This window comes from Elgaria multicarinata, chromosome 2 (assembly GCF_023053635.1).
Source record: "Elgaria multicarinata webbii isolate HBS135686 ecotype San Diego chromosome 2, rElgMul1.1.pri, whole genome shotgun sequence".
Lineage (NCBI taxonomy): Eukaryota > Metazoa > Chordata > Lepidosauria > Squamata > Anguidae > Elgaria > Elgaria multicarinata.
In genome coordinates, this window is record NC_086172.1 from 125,395,609 (window position 1) to 125,419,228 (window position 23,620).

Consider the following 23,620-nt stretch of genomic DNA (forward strand, 5'->3'; position numbering starts at 1 on the left):
TATGTGCAGGGGTGAATTAATGCAGAATCAAAGAGGTGTGTGTTTATATTTATGGGGGCGGGGAATGGTTTGAGGGGAGAAAAATTTAAAAATTCCTTAAAAATAATCAAAGGATGAACGCATCTGGCATGCCTAAAGCCATACTTAAGAGCTATCACACTGCCAAGTTTCATCTCTTTAACTTTAAAAATAATGGAGATGCAAGCATTTTGGTTAATTTGCATAGGTGGGGTGGGGTTGAAGCTGGTCAACCAACTCAGCACAAGCCTGTTTGTTCCACACAGCATGCTGGCGAGGGAGAACCACCTCACCCTCTTCTTTCGTCAGCAAGACCTCCCTTCAAAGCAAACCACCACTCCCCCAACAAAGGACATAGCGGGAGGACAGCAATACTTGGCGGCGCTTTAATTCCGCCTGGCGGAAATAAGAGGGACTTTCCCTGCTCTAGGAAAACAAGAAAAATGGAGAGGAAGACATCCTACGAGTACCACGCTGCAACCTAGGCATGTCCAGAGTGCGATAAAACACTGGTGTGATGGTTGCCCCTGATCTACCTTGGCGTTATTTATTCGGTATCTTCCTTCTACAACCTCCGCCCAACGGGAGAAGAGGGGAGTGTTGCTCCTCCTTTCCCCTTCACAGAGCACTCTCCCTTGAGGGGGGGACGGAGGGGCAGCGGGGGGGGGCAGTCCACGTGCGGAAAGGCGCTGGCTTCGTCCAGGCAGGCTAGTTGTTTGGCGAGACTCCTCCTTCCCTCCCTTTCCCCTTCCTTCTGTCCTGCAGCCACGCCCGGGTCAGGTCTCCCGTCCTCGCCAACCCTTCTAATCTCGCTGCTGCTGCTGCTGCTACCCGGCCTTCGCCTGCCCCTTTAAATCCTGGCGGAGGGCCGCCTCTTCCCCCTCCTACTCGCCAGGCCCGGCGCGTGAGGCGAGCTCGCGCTAGGGCGCAGGCGGAGCCGTCTCCGAGCGGCTGTTGCTTCGGTGAAGCAAGAGAGTTGAAGCAAGCAGCAGCAGGAACAGGAACAGGCAGAAGGAGGAAGAGAACGGCGGCGAAGGCGCGAGCGAACCGGAGGAAAGGCTGCCCTCGCCCCGCTCGCCAGGCAGCGCTGCTCCGCGTCTCGCCTCGACTTTTCTCCCCCCCCTCCTACCCCCGCCGCGTCGCGTCTGTTTTGCTTCGCTTTGGTCGCGGCGGGCCGCGGATGTTGCGTTGGCCGAGCCCTGCGACAAGAGGAGGAGACGGCTCCCTTCCCCTCCCCTCCCGCGCCGCTCCCAGCGCCAGCAGCCAAGGGCACGCGGGCCTTGCAGCAGCCCAGCCAGCCTTGGAGTTAGGAGGGGAATTGGGGAGCCGGCCGCCTTCCCTCCGGAACCAGCCGAGCTGTTGCTGGGTGAGTAGGTGGCCCGAGAGTGGGCTGTGAGAAGGAGGGGGAAATGTGAACGCGCGTCTTCCCTCCCTCCCTCCCTTTTTGGCTCTTTGTTAGCTGAATGTGGAGGAGGCGACTGCTGTGGGCGCAGACACGGCCGGGGGCGCCTGTCAGAGAGTTGCTCCGTCTTTCCCTCTTCCCTGGCACGCGCACCTGCCCGTCTGCAGAGGCTGTGCCTCCGGGGGATTTAGGGCGCACTAGATACAGACGGTGATGAAGATGGATTTGAGGGACTGGGGGCGAAGGGCGGAATGTTTGGAGCCCTGTTTTGTGTGGACTATCTGTGGAAAGAAGCTGTCAGTGTTTCCCCTCCCCCTTAGGGGATTAGACGATTCTCAAAGGCAAAGGAAGAAATCCCATTGCTTGGGACAGTTGAAAACTTGTCTGGGCGCAGTTGCTGTAGAAAAACCAGATCTCTAGTACTTCCTGGAGGATGTGCAAGAATAGGTCGTGCAGCCTCCCCCAATTCGGCGCCCTACAAACGAGTTAGACTACAACTCCCACCATCCCCAGCCATCACGATTCATGCTTGCTGGGGATGGTGGGAGATGCAGTCCAATAAATCTGGAGGGCGCTTGGTTGGGGAAGGCTAAATGCAGACATGACACTGTTTGGGGCTGCCTTCAGCTAAAGAGAAACCTTGGGCTAGTGACTGAACAGAACTCGATCTTTACTTGCACCATGTAAAGCCCTCTCCCGATGGGTGGGGTGTGTGGTGGAATGACATTGTTGGGCTCTGGTAGTACTCAGTTTCTTTGTGTCTTGATCTGTAACTTGGGTGACATTTTGGGAATGCTGGATTTCCCGAGGAAAGTTGGGGCTATATGCAGCTGTGTTATTTAAAAAGAGAGCGAGTGTGTGAGAGAGAACCAGAGCAATCACTTGGGCTTTAAAAGATAAATTATTAGATTAAGTTTATATGCCTGTCTCAGTTTTAAAGTGTCATGAGAGGATATGGCAATGAACAAGAATAAAAGGCTATTATCAGATTAAGAGAGTGCATGCATTACTTTCCTTTAATATGCTCTTTTGTGAAACTTTACGTAAGAATTGCTAATCGTATATAACATGGCCGGTGTACTGATCCTCTTTGGTCCTAATGACAGTCTACTAGCAAGCATCTAGAATATGTTTTGTAATCAACTTAGGCTGCAGTCCTATACATACCTGTCTTATCTGGGAGGAAGTTCCATTGAACTTAGTGGGACTTACTTCTGAGTATACATACATAGGACTATGCAGTTAACTCATAAGCTTACTGTTGAGTATTCTGATCTTCCTCTTTGTTAGTTCTCTTTTCTTAGAAAATGTATACGGGAAATCAACATGAAGTTATTTGCTGGAAGTGTTTCTATTTAAATTCTTTTGAATATTTGTTAATTGTGATACTTTTGTTCTAAATATTAGTTTAACATGGTACTGTTCTGATAATTAGTAAGCTACAGCTGGATTTTCCTACAAGGATTCTAGTCTGTCTGGTTCAACTTCTCAGATGTAGTGAATTTGGGCTTGCATATAAAAGCCGCCTTGCTAAGGGCTAAAATTTGTTATGATTCCTGCTGCCTTCTGTTGTTGCTATATGCTGATAATTTGCTTCATAGAGTTCACATTCTTATCTTCTTAGTACATGTGTATGGGTACAATATCTGTCCCTATTAGTTTCCCTCCTCTTTGGGGTTGCATTATGTTTTAAAACTCTACTATTGTACAAATGTACAAACAACTGACTTGATTTATTCCCAATACTCAGCTTCTTGTTTGCTAAATAAAATCCCAGATCTTTTATTTGGAACAGTGTGTATAACTAATCGGCCTGTAAGTAAGCATACCAGTAGGCGGTTACCACTTCAGTATCAAAAGTAGTGAGAGAATCAGGGGACTGGGGAAAAGCAAGAACTTTTGAGGCACTTGAATCTTGAGATTCTTTCAAAATGGTTATCTATTATAAGTCAACTGAGTACATTTGACATTTACATTTGATTAATGTCTGAGCAGGCATCCACAAATTTGCTAGCTAACCCAACACTTTTGCGGTTGTTAGAATTTGTTTTGTGTGTTGCACGGCACATTCATAAGCACCTGCTCCACTCTTCAGATCCTAAGTATAGAAGTAGGGAGGTGGTGGGGGATCATACCTCCAATTTGTCATTCAGCCTAGCTGCCTTCTTCACCTTGAAGTTGGAGATGCAGGTGGAGTCCTTTCCTGTAGTTGTGCTGAGCTTTTGAGGCCTTCTGTGTGCTTCCGAAGTGCAGTGCAAGATTCTTGTCCCATCACCAAGTAAGTTTGGAGGAAAGCTGTGTTTTATCATGTCAGGTTCACTAGAGGGCAAAACAGTTGCCATGGCAGGTGGAAATGTAGGCCCAGCTGAGGAGTCACTTAATAGTCACTGACTGGCTTCACACAAACCAATAGCCCACACTCAAGGTTATATATGGGCTGAGTGTGGGTTGTCGTTGAAACATGGGTTGTCACGTCTGAACCCAGCTGTGATAACAAACCATGGTTTCTTAACTACGAACAACTTACAGTTCTCAACTCAACTACTATCCTGAGTTCTCTTCATAGTTAACAAATCATGGTTTGTTAGTGCAGCTTGGTTTAGATAACACGACAACCCACTTTTCAACAACTCATGGTTCAATGAAAACCCACACTCAGACCATACTCAACTCTTGAGTGTGGGTTATGATGTTGTATGAACCCAGTCACTATGTTGGCATGCTTCTGTTTTTAAGAAATGCTTGTTTTGGAGTTTTGAAGGGCCTCATATCTGATTGTATATCCTGCATCTAGTGTTGGCCTTAACTGGGAATAAGTAAAGATGTGGAAATTCCTTGATAATATTTGAAGTTCTTCACAACTTAGAAGAGCTGCCAATTTATTTCCTTATGCTTGCTTTGTGTTCCTGCAAATGTTGTTATACAATAAGGCTTTATTTGGCAAGATCCTTTCTGTCAATGTACAGGTTTTTATTAAAAGAGTAAGTTTGTATAGGACAGTCTTTTTCCCTTAAAGAACAATGAATGGCTTGGATCATAACTAATGCTCTGCAAACAGATGAGCTCCTTGTGCCCATGAAAGAGGCTTACAGTGGAAGAAGAGAGAAGGGATGTGATTTTTACCAATGCCTGTTCTACTCTGTGGCCCCTTACTGTCTCCCCTGCTGTCCCAGAGGTCCCCTAATGCTCCAGATTTTTAGGTGTGCAAAGTGCTAAAGGGGGAATTGGTGAAAGTTCCCTCTCCCCTCTTTCACTGGTTGGAGCATCTCATGAGCAGAACTCTGCTGAAGGATGCTCCTGCCAACAAAGTTTTAGTTAAGATCGAAGCCAATGTTTTTAACTAAGAAGGATGCTGTTTTGCTAATGTGTTCAGCATGTATAGTCATCTAAACCATTTGTGGTTTCTTGAACTATAATAGCTAAAACTTGCTGCTTTGGTCCTGAAAAAGAAGTAGGACAGTACTGGCACTTGGTGTCAACTTCAGTAATAAAATATACTTGCTTGTTCTAGAATTAGGGAAGGAGTGAAATATAAATGCAGAGCCCTAAGAAATTAGCGGTCCTGGTATGGGAAGAAGCCATGTGGCCATGCCTCTTCGTGTTATTTGAGCCATGGGGCTCTGGCTTCTAGACCACAATGATAATATCCAAAGGGGGCCTTTGTTCCAGTGAACATAGTTTTGTTTAATACAAGTAAGCATGCTTTGGATTGGACTGCATGGCCAGATCCCCAGGCTTGTTCTTGTCTGGTTCTTTCCTTTGTAGGTAGCAGCATATGCCAGGCAGCAGCTCCATAAGTGGATTCTGTAGGAAGGGAGCAGAGGAGAGCATCTGAAACTTTTTCAGTCTACGTGCCTACTGGTAAGGGGCAGAGTCTGTGTTGTTACAACCACTGTTCTATTACAATGTCTTCTCAGGAACCTTGAGCTTCCTTGGAATCTTATTGGGGGTTCCCTCAGTGAGAAGAGCAGAAACAGGAAAGAAGCATCCCTGGTAGACAGCTACCCATTATTATTGATTTTCACCTCTAGTGAGCATTTGGGTATGTTTTGGGTCACTTTCTGTTCAAGAGGGCAACAATGAGGCCTGACTGGTGTGTCACATGAGTGGGTCCCAGAAACCTTTGCAATTTACTAAAGTTCCTTGGTTGATGGTAGAAAGTTCTAAAAACCACTGTTTCTGTACGTAAATATCTACTCTTAGTTATTGTGGCCAAATTTTGGTTTTGCTTTCAATATGTGGTTATATAAATCATAAGACCCAAGAGTACATTTATTGCTAAATAAGATAAACTCTATGGGTGCAGTACTAATACAGAGTTAGGCTTGAGTCTTGGTTGTAATTCAATCTTTTACCAAGTACTGAGTTTCTTGGACAAGTCACTCTCAGCCTCAGTTGCCTATCTGTAACATGGAAATAACAGTGATCTTCTTGATGGAGTTGTTAGGACATAGCTGCAAAGTACATAGCATATTAGCATTTGTAATAAATTCTGCTATACATTTTTAGCCCACTCATTCTATGAATTATATAAAATACATTCAAATTTCTTCTAATAAAAGTCAAAATCATACATTATGTTTTAATCATCAGTGAAGAGCTCTGATATTCAAGTATTAAGTAAGCATGAAGAGATATAGGCTACCGGACTAGGTCAAATGGCCATGGAGCATTCTTTTATACCAATTTTGATGAGCTAAGTTTGTTTTTCAGGTTTGAATAGATAACCTTTAAAATTTCTTCTCTGCTTTCTGAACTATCTTCATACTGATGCACTGCAAGGGTATTGCAAGCCCATTGAGAATCTATGTAATATTACTTTTAAAATAATCCTTGTAAAAACATGGGGAGACAAGGTGTTTACCACTAATCCCAAAACTATTCCTCTCCTCTCCCTCCCTCCCTCCGGATTGTCAACTCATTGTGCTTAAAACTTCTTTATTTTGTTGGAAAACCTGGTGGTAGATGTGTTGCTCCTGATGCATCAAAGTCAATACTAGCATGCTGGCCAATATTTTTTACCTGCGGCTTCTCTGTGCTGCTTTTGTTCTCTCCGTCCAATGGCCTACCAATGTGGTAGGTTGTTGAATTCTGTTTTTTTCATGTTGTGTAAATTGGCCATACTAACAAACCATGGTTTGTTAACCACAATGCAGAAAGAGAACCCATACTTCGGTTTTGGGTTGTTTAAACCATGGGTTGTCGTTATATGTGAACCCAAAACCATGGATGGTTTCACATGTGTACAGAGGTGATAGGCAAGAGCCCTACTACATGCCAGTACTACAGTGCGAAAAAGGCATTTCAGATATAGAGAGGGAGTGGGTGAAGGAGTAGGGTAACAACCCAGGGAATGTGAAAACAACCATAGTTTGTTTGTTTGTCTGCCAAACAAACCCTTGGTAGAGCAACGAACATGGTTTAGTATTGTGTGTGAGGTTTGTCTTGTTAAAACTGCTCAAGTCTTTGACCTCTGAAGCTATGTTTTCATGGTCGTAGTGGGGGAAATAAGCCATGGTCACTTATTTCCCCTGCAGTGTGTGCGGGGGTGGGGGATTTGCTTTATTACCCTTGGCAGCACAGCTTCCCCTGTTGTGTGAACCCAGCCAGGCTGTCTTATTGTTGTTGTAATAAGCCACCCCAGAACACTATGGGTTTTGGGTGGTTTGCTGATCACGGCAACAAGCCACCCTGGTCGGGTTCATATGACATAGGAAGCTGTGCTGCTGAGGGTAATTATGGTAACCCACCCACCCCGGCAGTATGTGACCAGCACATGCAGGATGGTTAACAAGTCATGGTGGTTTATTAACCCCCCCTGAGATCGTGTGAACCAGGTTAGTCATGAGTAAATTCAGAATTATTTAGAGCATTCATATTTTTTGTTTGCTTCCATTACCTGTTCCAAGTATTTCTAATGAAGCTGTTAAGTAAGTTTAAACATAGAACAACACCAACAAAGAAAGATCAAGAATGGCAAATCTGACTATGCTAGCCTCCTGTACTTAAGGGGCATTGACAAGGCCAATTGGTTACCTGTGAAATGTGTGGAAAGAACTAACAAAATGACTTATAATTTGCTAGGAATCCTAGGGCTGTGGTGAACTAAACTAGATATGTACAATTTTAAGCAAGGAGCTTTTCTTACGCTTTTGGTGACAGATGTCCCAGTTATGCTGAATATCCCATGTATTCTAGCTGAATATCCCATGTATTCTAGCTGAATATCCCATGTATTCTACTTGTACATTCAGATTGGAACATTCATGACTATTAGTACTGTGCTTTGTTCCTTTATTATTAGATCCGGGGTTGGAAGAATTCCAGGCACCGGTCATTTAAGCATTTACTTCTCTTTACTTTCCCCCATCTTTGAGCAGTTATCAGTCACATTGTGAGTACATACGGCTGTGGAAAGAAATACAGGCCTTATGAATCTGAACTCTCTCCATATACTGAGGCAAGGACTGACATTTAAAGAGAACGTTGTGGGGAAAGGTCACAATGGATGCTTCCACTACAACTGGTTTGTTGTTTAACATTAATTATCGTTTATTAAAACTGAGTTTGCTCTGTTAGAAAAAGTTCTTGAAGAAGAGGTAAACCTGGGTCTTGTTATTTTAGCATTGGTCACTTAAATTTCCCCCCATCATACAGAAGACACTTCACACAAGACACCTTTCAAGTCCAGGTCATTTAAATTTGCTATCTTGGGTCCACAGGCTTTCCACCTGACTGTATTCTTTTGCTAACTTAATTTGTTCTGCTCCTGTTCTCTTTTTGAATGGACGAAGAGTGACAAAGTTGTGACAGTGTTATTACTGCATAGGAGCTGTGAGTTACTGAAAGCCTAATTCTTCCAGAAGGAAGTTCATGTCGACAAATAGAAGGGCACCGTTTAACTTTAGATGTTGTACACAGCGCAAACAACAGGAAACAGTTTTAAGAGTACTTGTTCTGTGTGCTAAGGTTTGCAAACAGGATATATTTTTTACAGAACAAAAATAGCTCAAAATTATCGTAAGGGTGGTAACCAGCTATGTTTTCCTGCAACGGCCTGATATTTTTACCAAGCTTTACTTAGCACACTTTACCAAACTGCATTTTTTTAAAAGGTATTTTTACTGGAAGAGGCCAGATGACAAACAGGAGCTTGGCTTTCCTTACTTGTAATCATTGGGGTCATTGAGTTAGTTCAGAACTCACAAATGGAGAAGTAGTGGCAAAACTGAGCAATAGCTAGAAAGTCCATTACAGTTGCTATACCAATAACATCTTAATGGCTTACAAAAGTGAAAAGTTGGGACAGAGGGAGGATGTCCTCGAAATGCAGGTGTGTGTGTGTGTGTGTGTGTGTGTGTAGAGATCTATCTTCACAGAAGAAAAGATAATTTTGACTCAAGTCACTGGAGGGTAATTTTTAAGGAAATAGCAGTCTTCTTGAAAATCAGCCAGTATGTTCTTAAATCCACAACATTTGCCCAAAGTGCATTATAGCAGCCTTTTTGGCAATATTATGTTACTTCATGGGCTTTCTTTTACAGTTTTATCCTACTCCCGTAGTGTGCAAATTCAGATGCTTAACTCTTTGCTTGGTCCTTTCATAACTTGAGTCTTAATCACAGCAGCACGACCTTTTAAAAAAGTGTGTTAGCTAATTATACTTCAGTTTCTTAAAGTCTGACCCTAAATATGATTCTCTAAAACTGAGCTAGCACTAGAAAAGCAGACAGCAGACTTGTTTCTCAGTGGTGGTTTTAGAACTCCACAGTGGAGTTTTTACACCACTGTTGAGAAATTTATTTATTTATTTATTTAAAACATTAATATCCCGCCCTATATCATTAAGATCTCAGAGCAGTGTACAGATAAAAACATACAGTATAAAACAATAAATATACACAGTTAAAAACAAATTAAACCATGATCCAAGTTAAAACATGTGTTCTCTGGCAGGAAAATGCCACCCCATGGTCAATTTTTTTTGGGAAAACACTCCACGCTGAATATCAACACTGTGCAGAGGAGAGTTCCTGCCCAACCATTGTATTGCATGTTGTATGGCGGGCTCTGTGGAGTCTTCCGTTGTGTTGAGTTAACTTTTCTCACTGGCTACAGAGTTCCCTGGCAAGAGCAGTGAAAGGAGTGAGTGCCGCTCTAGGAGAGCCATCAGGATTTTTTTTTTGCAGCAATGGCTGATGGGATACCATCGGGAGGACTGGGGGAGGAGAGAGGGCAGAGGAACTGTTAATCAGACCACAATAAATTTTACTCAACTCCGTGGTAGTCTACAGTCACACAATGGTGCAGTTAGACCAAGTTGTGTGGGGAGTACCTCCTAAAAACTCAACCGTTGAGTGGCGTTTTCACACTGCGTTGACTACCAAAAGGGTTGCACTATTTGCAGTGAAAGCTAATAGATGTAGAGCAAAGTTTTTAGATACTATTGGTATGTGTTGTTATAAAGATTCAGAGATATAAATGAAATGTCATTGAGAAGCAATTAAAGGTTTCTGTATGTCCACTGTGCTCCTATCTTACTATCCTTTTAGTAATGCATGTTATGTTTTTGATAGCTCTGTAATTTTTAACCATATGTAATTTTTACCATGTATAGTTTAGCAAAATGTCAAGTTTGTATGTGTTGCAATGATCTGTGGATTGAGCAATAAACATATTGATTGATTGACTACCATGTTGTCTGAACTGAGCCAGTGTAATCCTATTTCTTGGAGCTTGGGCCAGTGACTCAAGAATTGAAATTTGGAACAAACCAAATTTAGCATTACCTTACAAGTCAGAAATCGATTCATCAGTCTTTAGCACATTAAAATACATTGCTCATTTGTGATACAGAGTCCAGGTGAGTTTCTGTAAGGTTGTAGATCTGTTACAGGAATGCATTTTGGCTGCAGTCCTGTAGGCCCCAGGAGGACATATCAGGCCCACAGGATATTTCAGATCTCCCTTTATGAGGGTGGAGAGAGTGGTCTGCCCTTGCAAACCTAACCCCAGTGACTGTGGAAACATCTCCAGTCCTTCCATCTCTGATGTTAGATCTCCAGTGTTGGTAGAGGAAAGGAAGGAGCATTCCAGAAGGGTGTCTGTGGATAATTGTAGAAAGGCTTAGATCCATAGGATCCAAAGTCTCCCCATGTACCTGCTGTGTCCCCCAAGCTGGCAGCAAATCTACATCATCCTTAAAGGTGGTGTAGAATTCAAAAAAGGCAGGTGGGAAATTGTCTAAAAAGGAGGGGGGGACCAAGGAAAATGCCATTCCTCATTCCTGCCAACATTAGCCAGGCACAGCTTTGAATAGGGCGGGTGTTCCACTTTAGATCTCTTCCCTGCCCCCATGGTAGGATTGTTTTGCCCATTTTTCGAGTATTAGAAGCACTGTATTTTATACGTCAGGAGTTGCAATTATTCCCTTGGTTATATTTTCCATTGTTAATGTAGTTCCATGAATGTCAGCAGTAATGTTCATCTGTCATCTACAATCTGATTAGTGATAAGTGTAATAACTCCTCCCATTGCTACCACCATCATCTAGTTTGTGCATATTGTGAACTTTTAAAATGATCTTACTGTGCTATGGGAGCACTTATCAGTGCCATTTAAAAAACAAAGTCTGAAAAGCATCGGAACTACAAGGAACCTTTTCTTGAAATTATTTTTATTCTATTAATTTTTATGCTGCTCTTCTACACCCAAAGTGGCTCATAATAAACATTACCTTATCAAAAGGCAGCATTTGTTACATAACAAATAAAATAAAAACAACTCAATAAAAACCTTGGTGGGTTAGTGTTGGAGTGTTACATTACAATTTCAAAATTGATGTTGTAAGCAATAATATAACTGCCCCTCACCATTCTGTGCAGACAGCTACTCACTGGATCATGGTTATAAGCCTATTGATTGCCTTGAAAGACAATAGCACTACTCTTCTTGCAGAATGACCTGACAAGGTGCAATGCCACTACATTAAGGTAGCATTAGTATTGCATGGTGTTGTAAATATGTGGGTTGGATCCAATAGTGTTATTCTCGAATTGCTGCAGTAAGTGGAGCTTGGAGGAGGTGATTCATCCCACCCCATCCCACACGGCCTTAGCTCTGGAGGGCTGGGAAACTGTGTGGAGCGCTTCTTCGAGTGGCACTGAGGGTTCTGGGGGGGTGGGGGAGAGACAGAGAAGGTCCCTTTGCACTAGCATGGTGTTAGATTTAACACTATGCTGTGACTCCTGTTTTCCTTTAAAAACATATTGAGGATTTAAAGTCACTTAACTTCAAAGTAATCCAAACATTTCCAAGGACACCCAATGAGTTACATGGCTGAATGGGGAGTCTGAACCTGAGTTTACTACATCTACTCATTTTTATCTTAATTTTAGAATTTCTGTAACACGCCCAGAGAGCCCTGGCTAGGGGGGCGGTATATAAGTGTAATAAATAAATAAATTTATTTACCGGCTGTTGGGCGGTAGAGAAACGTAATAAATAAATAAATTATTATTATTATTATTATTATTATTATTATTATTATTATTTATATAGCACCATCAATCATATGTTTCAAGCACTTGCATTATGCTGGGTCTCAGTAACAGTAAAATTGTAAAGGAGACCTAAAATAATTACTCAGCTTGCTGCCAAAGATCAGTGAAACTTTTGCCTGAAATACTTAAATGGAGCTATAGTGCAAACTGTTATAAACCACCCAAAGAGCTATGGCTATTGGGCAGTCTATAAATAATAATAATTAAATATTAATAATAAATACATGATTACCAAGTAAAAAGACAAACTAAACCTGAAATTCTGGTGCCTCTTGCCTGCTGCAGCATGTAACCAAGAATAATTTGTATAAGGCAATAGGACAAAACAAAGGTAACTTCCTCTTTTTTCTTATGACAGTTTGATCTCAATATTTCTAACTACCAGCAGCTTGATTCTTTTTGACACATTCAAGGTAGGTCTCTGGAGAATAGACACAGCAGAATAGATTTTTGAAGTTTCTGCTGTGATTAAATGGCATAAATCAGTGATGGAGACATATACAAGCAAAATGTGTAATGAGGAAAATATTAATTACAACATTTTGGCTTCCAAGTTAGCCCCCTGAACCAAATCTCGTGGGGGCTAACTGGATGCTGAAAAGCACCTTCAGGAGAAAGGGAACTTGGAGAGGAAACATGACAAGGAAGGGGTGATATCCTAATCCTCATTCTGTTTCTCTGCTTCAAATGTTTTCTTCCCCACATGTGGTTCCAGATGCATGCTTGCTGTAGGATGATAAGAGAAGGTAAATTTGAGCAAATAGAGGAGATATATCTCAAAGAAAACTTTGAGGTCCTTCTGTAACCATTGTTGCCAATTCTGATAGCTGCTTTGCACTTTGAGTATTGGCAAGCATATGTCTGCATGCTGTGTGTTCCTTTGTTTCCAGTAATGCATACATCAGCCTTCCCCAACCTGAGGTTTTGGACTTCAGTGTCTATTGCCTTCAGTCAACCATGGCCAATGGCCAGGAGCGTTGGAAGTTGGACTCCAAAACAGCTGAAGGTTAGCTTGGGGGAAGGTTAGCATATAAGGTGAGTTTCTTACATACTGAAGGGACTAGGGCTAATTGTAGCTTCTGTGTGAGTGGGTGCATGTGGGCATAGATATGTGGGAAGATAAACTTGTTTTTTCTACATAAGGAACACTGCACATAATTTCATTGTACAAATGAGCACCTACTTTTCTTGTAAATTCTGAAGTAAACCTAGAAATACTTCATATAGGGCAGCTTTCCCTAGCTTTCCCTCCAGATCTTTTGGACTATAACCTCCAGGATTCCTGCCATTGGCCATGCTGGTTGAGAATTAGGGAATTGCATTGGAACACATCTGGGGGTGACAAGGGTGGCGAAGGCTGCTTTAGGGAGTAAATAGACATGTACTAAGAGCCAGTCCATTGTGAGGTGGTAAAGTGAGAGCTGTTTCAGATAGTAGTATAAATAATGAATGTATGAATAACTTTGTGCCTCTGTTACGCTGCTAAGGTAATGTTTGAATTGCTGACACAGATGTAATCTGTGGTCCTATTAATGTGCTCAAAGGAGTTCATGTTGGAAGAATGAATGTTACCACAGGTGATATGTGGATCAGGGATCTGGAAGCAGAGGAGCAGGAGATTATCCCAACTGTGGATTGTGCTATTAATGTTAACTTCTGAATTGGCTCTGATATGTTCTTTTAATGGCTATACTTAAAATCCAAAGAACTGCTTCAGCTTAAACCATGCTGTTACTTTCCTAAAAGAGGTTTATGGAAGCAGTTTTAAGACAAAATGAAGCATAGTAGTGAAAGGCTGGTGATGTGGACTGTTAACATAGCTGGAATGCTTCTCAATTTCAGAGCAGAGAATTGGAGGGAGTGAACCCTAAGCAGCTGAATACATGTTCTTTTATTTACAAAAGTGTCTCAAGATGCTTCATATTTAGTGTTTGCATATGGTTCCTTATTCCTGAATAATTTAATGGAGCTCTCTTTCCTGTTTTATTTTGTAAGTGAGCTTATATACCCTGGAAAGGCTTCCTAATAGAGTTCTGCCAACAAAGCTAGCTTATGATGAGGAGGAAGGAATTCAAGAGCTATGCTAAAAAGAGCACGCTTAAGTCACTTTTATTTTCAACTTTGCTTCTGCTGACATCTGGCTAGTTCCTGCTTGTTAGCCTGTTGCTAATAATGAAAGATCATTGCATTTAATATTGATTAAATGATAGGCTATATGTTGCATCCTTTATCTTGGATTGTTAACTTGGGCAGTGATTTAAAAAATCAGAAAATGGCCCACCTTGGCATAATGATTGTTCTTGATCATAGGAAACAAGAAAATTCTAGGGGTAGGGTTGAATTATCTTTTCAGTTGTCAACTGAAGTATACAGAGTCCTAGTACCCGTGAATTAATGTCCTAGAATCTAGGTGTTCAAATGTAAGCTTCTTAATGTTACCTTATGCTTTTATAATTGGAAGCCATTCTTATTTTGCGTGGCTGTTCTATATCTAATTATGAGGTGTGTTGGAACAGGAAAGAGAATAGCTATGTGGGAAGAAAGGCCACAAGCTGCAATTTTCCACTTGGAGTCATCTTATAGGATTGAGATCTCAAGCAATTATACCTTTTCTCAACTGAAGTGGTGCAATTGTGAATCCTAAAAGGTACGAAGGACCTCTGTATATATATGGGGGAGGAGGAGATTATAATGAAAGATAAAAATGGTATGTCTGCAAATGCATCTGGGATGACTTTAGCTGACTGATCTCCTATGCATTCGAAAGTCGCATTCATTTGTGTGTTATCTGTAAATCTTCCTCTGTAACCATATCGTAAGTTAGAAGAAGTCAGACTTCATATTAGGGCAAATTGTATTTCTCTTTATAATTGTGTAGGCCTTTTGTTTTTCTTGGCACTGTAGATGCTTTAAGATAAAATGCTTATGCAAGCTGCGGATAAGAGACGGCGAGGGCTGTTTTGGATTCAAGTTACACTTGAATATAGGCTGCATAGTGGCAAGCTTTTAAGCCTCAGTAACTGAAATTGTTTGAAGTGGCTTTTGTGTACTGGAACTGTTCAATATGCACAGGCTAGCAGCTTGATAGAAACACAGGGCCAAATCCTGATCTTGGAAACTAAGCCAGGGGCAGTTCCAGTTACTATTTGGCTAGGAGACTGCCTGGGAATACCAGGTATTGTAGTCTAAAGACATTGTAGTCTATTGCCAATGTCTAAAGATTCCTTATAAGCGGGTGTGTAGGTCTCATTAGAACGTGTGCAAGTTTGTACACGGGTCTAAACATCATGTAACAGCCTAATACAGTGGCATTAATCAAAGATAGCTGCCACTGGAACAAGTATGTGTTTACCCAGCTGGGGCGTGTGGCAGGGCCTTTCTGGCAACTAACTCTACATTTTCCTCTTGAAGAAATATGTAGAGTCTAGCAGCCCAGCCCAACTCCTGCAGCTATCTCTCTGCTTTCTAGTGCACGGCTGCCACCTTGATACTGTCCTTTAGAGTCCATGGTGAAATACTGAATCCCTGGCCCTGCATGGTTCTCTTTGGCCCCCCAAAAGGTGAATAGATGGGAAGTGGAGGTGGCTTTAGTGAGATCCCTGGGAGATTATATGCAGTGCTACACTGGGATAATGTTTCGGAGTGCAGCTGCCTGAGAGCAGGTTTTGAGAGCTGAAAAAAGTCCTTGAAATTTGCCTACTGATCTAACTTTCCCATTGCTAATTTTGTCACATTGAAAACATTTTAACCTTTGATGCAGCTGTAGTCCTATTAAAATGTCCAGGAACCTTGCATTCTCTTACAGTCTTCTCTGTTTGTCTCCTTTTGCCTTGCGTGATGGCCCTAAATAGATGTAGTGGTGATCTAATGTCATATATAGTCATGTATTGATTTTCTGAACTAAAAAGTGTAACTGGTGCAACTGAAATCTGTTGAGATTGTGGTTCTTTTTGACTTGCAAGTGTGTTAATAATCAAGAGTTTTATCTACCATGTCTAACTATGTTAGTCAGCATTTGCAACTACTTTTATTTATTAAATTTATATCCTGCCTTTCTGCCAAAAATAGTGCTCAAGGCCAATATATTGTGTACTTATCCTCCAAACATGGTGTCCAGCAGCCCCATGATGATGTCTTTGGATAATTTCATCAAAGCACTGTTCTTAACAGAAACGTCTCTTGGACACTGATAAATGCTGCTTGTGATCTTCCGATACTTGATTACAGCACAGAGAACATTTCAGCCTACATTGGTCTTCTCTTCTTCAAGCTTCCTTGATGACCAATAATCTTTGTGATAGATTCCTTCCCTTCTTACAAAGTGGAAAGTCTAGATGCCTTTGGGTACAGGGCACAGTCTTGATTTGCCAGCTTCGTGGTCCAGCTCAAGTAACAAAGCAAGCCACACTCACGTGCTGTCCTGCTACTACATTCTAGATGGCAGTTAACGGAGTATTGGTCCAAGTGTCAAATTTGCTTTCTCAAAAGCACCAGTATTTTTTTCCTGAGGGTGCTTGGTTTATTGGTACTCTTCTTTTAAAAGTCTGGTTATTAGGCAGACGTGACTGTAAGGAATGAATGCCCTTTTTGTCTTCTAGGATATAAAGGCTAGTGTCAGTAACAATGGAAAGAACCATAAAGATCTGTTGTTAGGATTTACAACATTAGACCATTGCTCTCTTGCCCTTAGCATATTTTATATATTTATTTATTTATTATATTTTTATACTGCCCATTAGCTGAAGCTCTCTGGGCAGTTCACAAAAATTCCTGCTCATTCCTGCTATGACTAATGGCATGTTCAAAATGACATTGCTGTCTTTCTTAGTTCTCTCCAGTGTATATTTCAATATAGCATTCAAAACACTTAATTGGGCAATCATGGATTAGTACTATCAGAGAAAGTCTACTTTCCTACTTGTGGGTAGGAAAAGAGACCAATGATCCATGTAGAATTATATTGGTGCAGACACAAGTACTTTAAATTAGTGGTGGGTTTTCTGGTTGTCCAGTATCCTTAAATTTATGGGTGATTTGGAAAAGCATAAATTGTCTTAAGGTGTGCCAATATCAAGCACATGGGTGGTTCAAAAGTTTGAAGAATCCCAAAGAATAAAGTATAGGTGTTGTATGTTAACATTCTGGCAGAAAAAATTCAGAACATTTTAGTTTAAAAGAAATAGCCTTCCCTGGAAGGGTTTGAAGATGTACAGTAGGATTTTTGGAAGAAGTCAGTTGGTTGTCCCATAGTGGTAGTGCTGGTCAGGCAGAAAAAAGGCTATTGTGGTAGGCAGGGCTGCTGCTAGGCATGCCTAGATTTAACAGCATGGAGTAAAATTTAGATCTTGGAAGACTTGAGAACTTTTAGATGGGTGTAGTACGACTAAACCATTAATACTAATAGTACCAGTGCTGTTGTATGAAAGACTTGAGAACCTTTAGATGGGTCTAGTATAACTAAACCATTAATCCTACTAGTACCAGTGCTGTTGTAAGTCAGTCAGAAAGTAACAGGAACTTTCCATATAATTGTGGCTGAAGCTGATGTTTTGTGTTGGCTGGAAGTTACCTTCAGGATATTCTCTATTCTTCGCCCTCAGTTGTTCAAAATCTATACTATTGCTAAAAGTTTTTTTAAAACTTATTTTTCATTGTAAAATGTTAACAAAAGAAAGGGGAAATGTGGGTACATAGATTTGAGTATTTCAATTTCAGTGCATACATATGAAGTGCATGTGTGTGTGTCTATGAACACACAGATTCCTAAGAACTATACATAAACTTTAAATACAGACCAAATATCCAAATAAGTATCTATTTGCATGTGGCATCTACATACCATCCATTCAAATATTGGAAGTTATAAGGTCTTCAATCTATTGCACTGCAGGAATGAGTGCTTATCCTTCCAGTGTTGTAATGTCACTCTTTTAGCTGTCAGAGAATCCATTTATATATTTACAATATTTATTTATTTATTTATTTATTTTTGCACTGACCATGTGTTAACTTCCAGGAAACAGATAGATAATTTGCAAGAGTATGTACATAAGTAAATATTAAGGAGTGTTCCAATACAAAATCTATCCATATAATGACCTCCTCCAAAAAGGAGCAACTGCTGGGCATTGCCAAAACATATGCTTAAAAGAAATATTAGCTAAAAGTTCAAAGCAAATATTCTGTGGTATTTTTTTTTCATGGTATGGTATTGGAGAGGTTTTAGAGCAACAATATTTGAACTTTTACTGCTGTTATTCTTCTGAAAATCCTCCCATGTCTCTATCATTTATCCTACTCATCTTCTCTGAACCCAGCCACACACATGCACATTAGGCTCTTCTACTCTGCCAGTCTCCAGCCGTACCTTCCCTTTAGCTACTGTTAACTGCTTAAACAAAATGCTGAAATGATCAATAGCAGCCCTAAAACTGCTATTTACATTTATTTTCCAGAAATTGCTCAGGTTTTTTTTTTAGATGATGTCTTTTGAATAGGTTGAATACCCAAGAATATACCATGCACAGTTCAATTAGTTGTGTGTGTCATATTTGTTTATTTCTTCACAAGAGCTTCCTCTTCATGAGGTCTGTATTTAGGAAGTACATCCACCTGGAGTTGACATGAGAAGTACTGTCTCCAAAAGTCTCCATGGGTCTTTGGGTGGAGCGTAGCTTGCTTCAGAATGGCCTGGTGATATTTTTTGCAGGTTTGCATAGTAGACTGCATGCTTCATTTGCATCATCTACTTCTTGCTGTGCAGCTATTTATAGAGTACTTCCTTTTGCTGTGACAGCGTGCATGGGGTCATGAGTTCTTGTGTTGTGCATTGCTAGTTTCAGTTGTCATTTTAGATGACTGGTTCAAAAAACTTGTGTGAATATTGTACATTTACTGGAACAAATGAGTTAAGCAGTGAATAATTAAGACTGGGTTTATGTTTTTTAAAAAGGCTATGAACCAGCTGGAAAAGAGGCTTGTCAAGAGTTGTTAATCATTTTATGTCCCGGGAAAAGGAACAGAGATAGCTAGGGGACAAAGACATGTAAGTTTGGGTATGATTAAGTAGGCTGGTAACTCATATTAAGTGCATTTGTTGCATGTCTGCCTAATGCCACATACTTGTAAATTAGTACAATATGCATGGACCTAATTTGAAGCAATATAGATAGCTCTATCTTAATTCCAGAATGATTTTAAGCATGATAACTCAGGCTCCACAGGTTCTCAGCTGTGTCTTCTACAGATACCAGAACTATGTTGATTATTACATTAATCTCCTTCTTATTCTAATGTGCTGTGGAACCAAGTGGGCTTTCAGATTTGACATTTGCCCTGTACAGAGGTTGTGAGATGGAAAAACGGTAGTAACACATCTTCTCTGTGGGAAGCACCCAGGCAATATTTTTCAATTGTATCATGTTTTTCTTTGAAGTTGTCACAACCAGCGATGGGAAACTGAGGTACTTTGGACTGACTTGATCAAGGCTACTCAGAGCTTTGTGGCTGAACAGAATCCTGAACCTGGATCTACCCACTTCAACTTGTATAAAAGAAATAATCAGTTTCTCCTGTAAGAAGGAGACTCACAATGCATGTCAAAGGCATATTGCATCATAGAGATGCCTGAAAGAGAGTTGTAGAATCCAGATTTGCAGTATACAGAAGTTAGTGACTATTGTATAGTGAAACGAGGGCCTCTAGATGAGAGAGATTTTAGACTTGTTCACTTGAGTCGTGTGTAGAAGCATGCTGTCTGTCTGACAAGTAATGTTAGAAACTGTAAGTGGATAATAAAAAGATGGTGAAGAGCTTGAAGAAAAGCAAACTGGTGGCAAGGGTTAAACTGTTGGGATGATGAGCCCACTGCACAGCAGGGTGATGTCATTAGGTTCATGGAGGGACCGGGGCAATTCCCCCCCCCCAAAAAAAACCTATTCCCATCCTTGTGTTAAAGGAAACATATGTGCCCTGTCAGTTATGTGTTTCTTAAAACTTCAAAAGGAAGCTGCTAAAATGTTCACTTCCTCTTACTTGCTGCTTTCTGCTACTAAAGATGTAATGATTGTTAAAAACGAAACAAAACAAATCCCCCCAAAAACTTCCCTGGTGTTTTTCTTTCTACCCTTGGCAATAAACTCTGACTGGATTAGAAAACTTGAGTGTGTATTATTTATTTATTGCATTTTTATACCACGCAATAGCTGAAGCTCCCTTAATCATTTTCCTTCTCTTCTGTCTGTGTTCAGTAGAAAAGGGAAATGATTAAGTCAAATCTGCACTTCCAGTATTTTGCAATCTTGATATGATGCGTACACAAAGTACGGGACGCTGATAAAACAGTTGTTCTGTGGGCTGCTTCTAACAACAACACCAGTACTCTTCATAGAAGCTGGCAAGTCATATGTTCCTCAGGAGTAATATTTGTTTCTGGCCATTGAGTAAAAACTGGTGTGTGTTCTTCCAGTGTTAACAGTTTTGTCATAGGAAAGGGGCCCATGTGATTGTGCACGTGTGTTGCTGGGTGGTACTACTTCAGAATGCAGGTGAGAGGGAAGATAAAGTAGTCATTGACATTAAAAAACAAAAACACCCCGCCCTGAACTAATACTGTCAAGAAGGTGCATGGAGCCTTGTGCATGGAGATTTTGGGTTTTTTGGGGTGTGTGTGTGTGTTGCACGATGCATTCAATATTTGATCTCTTTGCCTGCAGTCTGAAGTGGTACAATCCAGCAGCAGAGAGATTGCATGAGGCTTTCTGATTTGGTGCAGTAACCCTGACTTGCAGGTACACATCTGTGAATTCTGTGCAGTTCTGCACTGTTAAATGTGGCTGTCTAGGGAGACTGGGTTAATCAATCCTTCACTGAAAGGGTGGAGGAAGAAAAAAACATAAATGAAGCCGATACTTTGGGCACAGTTCACTAATGCGTGAGCTCAGGGCCTGCTTATAATTCAGCCGTAGTTTAAGAGGTAAGCCATCCAGTTCCAAAGTGTTATAAGCCCTATGAGCAGCATGGTCTGTTCTTTTTGAACGATGCTAGCTATACTCTGAACAAGTCCTGATTGTAACCAGTGGGCTACTCCAACTGGTGCATGCGTGCACTAATCTAAAATTCTGGTTCTAACGTTTTAAACCCTAAACTGGAACCAGATTACCTGAAAGATCACCTTCTCCCATATGGATTTGAACCACAGGTTCTTCTTCCGGAGGTCATGCTCAGAGAGCTCCTGAGGCAGTTGGCCATTAGGGAGAGGGCCTTTTTGGTAGCGACATCTGAACACCCTTCCCACAGAGGTTTGCCTTCTGCCATTCTTGTTTCTTTGGCACCAGGTGAAGCCCTTTTCATTTATCTAGTCTTTTCAATAACTTCTGTAGTCTGGGCCTCTCAGTTTTAAAATCTGAGTTTTAACTCTGAGATTGCTGTTAGTTTTGTTTTCTCTTGTATTTTTATTTTATGTTTGTATGTCTTATTTTGTACTTAAATTGCTTTTAATGCTTATTTTATTATAAGGTGCCTAGAGAACTTTGTTATGGTATGGCATACAAATGTCATTAATAAAAATCTACCAAAGATTTGATTCTTTCTGTTTTGCTTTCAGTTAAGCCTGTGTTGCATAGTTTATTTACGTAAGAACATTTGGAACATATACAAAGAGAGAGGGATGGTTTGCTATCACTTATGTAACAGAGCACTGTTGCTGCTTAAGATAGCATTGAGGTGGATCTAGGCTAAAGTTAACTCCATTGAGTTCAGTGGGAACTCCAGTTCAGCTACTTTAATGTGAATCCAACTCATTGTAAAGAACTGGCAAAAAATGAATTACTTGTCGAAGTTGTAATTAAAAATAAAATTACATGTTTATTTTTAAATACAACTTTTACAAGTAATCCATTCACTTGTAAAAGTTGTATTTGGTAATGCATTCAACTTTTTAAAATATGCATCTGCTTAAAGTGCTGACTTCAGGGGTGGTCTAGTGTTCTGAATTTGGATGCAAAACACTGCAAGCTTGTGTCTGAGTTTCAAATTATTGAACTTGGGTGAACACCTCCGAGATTTCTGAATTTCTGGAGCAACTACAGTCTGATTTGAAAGGGAAAAAAATAGCTTTCTATTTCTTGAGTCATCTCTCCAGCTTGTTCTGAATAGCTGCATGACGTCAATTGTGCTGGTGATGCAGTCGAATTGGCTTTTAGTACAGCAGCACTGAAGGGTCATGTGTATTCTTAAAAAGGAAAATGCCTCTTCACAGTTAGTAGAAGCCTATGAAGCCAGACCTGCAAATGCATGGGCCCTTAATATACTTTAAGAGCTGCAAAGGAATTGCTGTAATGAACTGCAAACTGATTGATCCCCAGTGCCATTAATCACCCAGTGGGTTAGGATTTTATAAAGAGGCTATGTACACTCACCACAATTACAGAAAAGCTCTTAGTTTCTGTCATAGTGGTTGAGAGGTGAGGGCGGGGCGGGGCGGGTGAGCGAGCTCATTGCTTTCACTCCTCAGTAAAATCAGATTGCGGGCAAAAAGCTGTACTTTAAGGGAAGTGGGATAGCAGGTGTCTTGCTCGTTCGTACTTTAAGCTTTCCTGCTGCTTTACGTAGTGGTTGTTCCCCACCCAGCTAGCTGATACCATCATGGAACACATTTTGTCACAGACAGTTGTATATCTTTACTCAGCTGGGGGAAGTTCTTTGGATATTTCAAAATCTGTCTAAGTTAGATAACATGTTGGCTCTGAATCATTCTTACAATGTCTGGAAGAATTTCCAAATGTGGAAAGAGTAGCTTCTTAGTCTGGGCAGTTAATACCATACTGGTCTGCCAAGCGTAAAGTCCACAGGATGATTCTGGCCTAATCTACACCAAGCAAAATATTGCACTATGAAAGTGGTATATAAAAGGCAGGAGCCACACTACTGCTTTATAGCAGTATTGAAGTGAACTGACAACTGTTGGGGCACATACCATGTACTGCTTTCATAGTGCTATATCCTGCTTGGTGTGGCTCCTGCTTTTTATAGATCGCTTTCATAGTGCAATATCCTGCTTGGTGTTGATTAGACCTAAATCTACCCAGAGATAAATATTGTCGATGTTACAGTCTTGGTTCTGAGTAACGTTGCTAATCTTTCAGTAGCTAATTTGCCTATTTTCAGACATCATGACATCAAATGGCAGAGGTGGGTAGAGAAATGAAATGAAACTTTTTTTAATTCCTAAAGAAACGATAGGTTTACGTTTGCACTAAACCTGAATTAAGTCAATCTCTGTGTGTATCTGATATAGGCCATATGGCATTTCTAGCGAAACCAGCAGATGTTTCTCTTGCTCTGTGTCCTTTTCTGTGTTGCTGCCTGATCTTCTTTTGTTCCCACATGTCCTGTCTGCAGAGGGCTGTGAACCAGTAACGCAGGCAGCAATTGTTGCTGTGTGTCAAGTTATTGGCGTGGATTTTATAATACAAAAATTCATGGACAAAGGAGCTGCTCGCAATGAAGCCTGCCTTTTCAAAGAGTTTAGTAACTGGATCCTGGCTTCTCAGTCATCACTCTTAGCAGAATCCCCCCCCCCTTGTGTACTGACTGCTGCTCTTCAGAATCAACTGGATTTCTTAATAGAAAGCTGAAT

The 23,620-nt window shown here is 40.9% G+C and overlaps 1 protein-coding gene across 1 annotated transcript in view; it reads left to right on the forward strand.

Moving 5' to 3' along the window:
• Positions 1 to 1,254: 1,254 nt before the first annotated feature.
• SUSD6 (sushi domain containing 6) overlaps positions 1,255 to 23,620 on the forward strand; it is a 69,586-nt gene continuing 47,220 nt past the window's right edge. The window contains exon 1 of the mRNA XM_063117590.1: positions 1,255 to 1,384. The gene's annotated coding sequence lies outside the window, so the exon portion shown is untranslated. The remainder of the gene's footprint in view (positions 1,385 to 23,620) is intronic.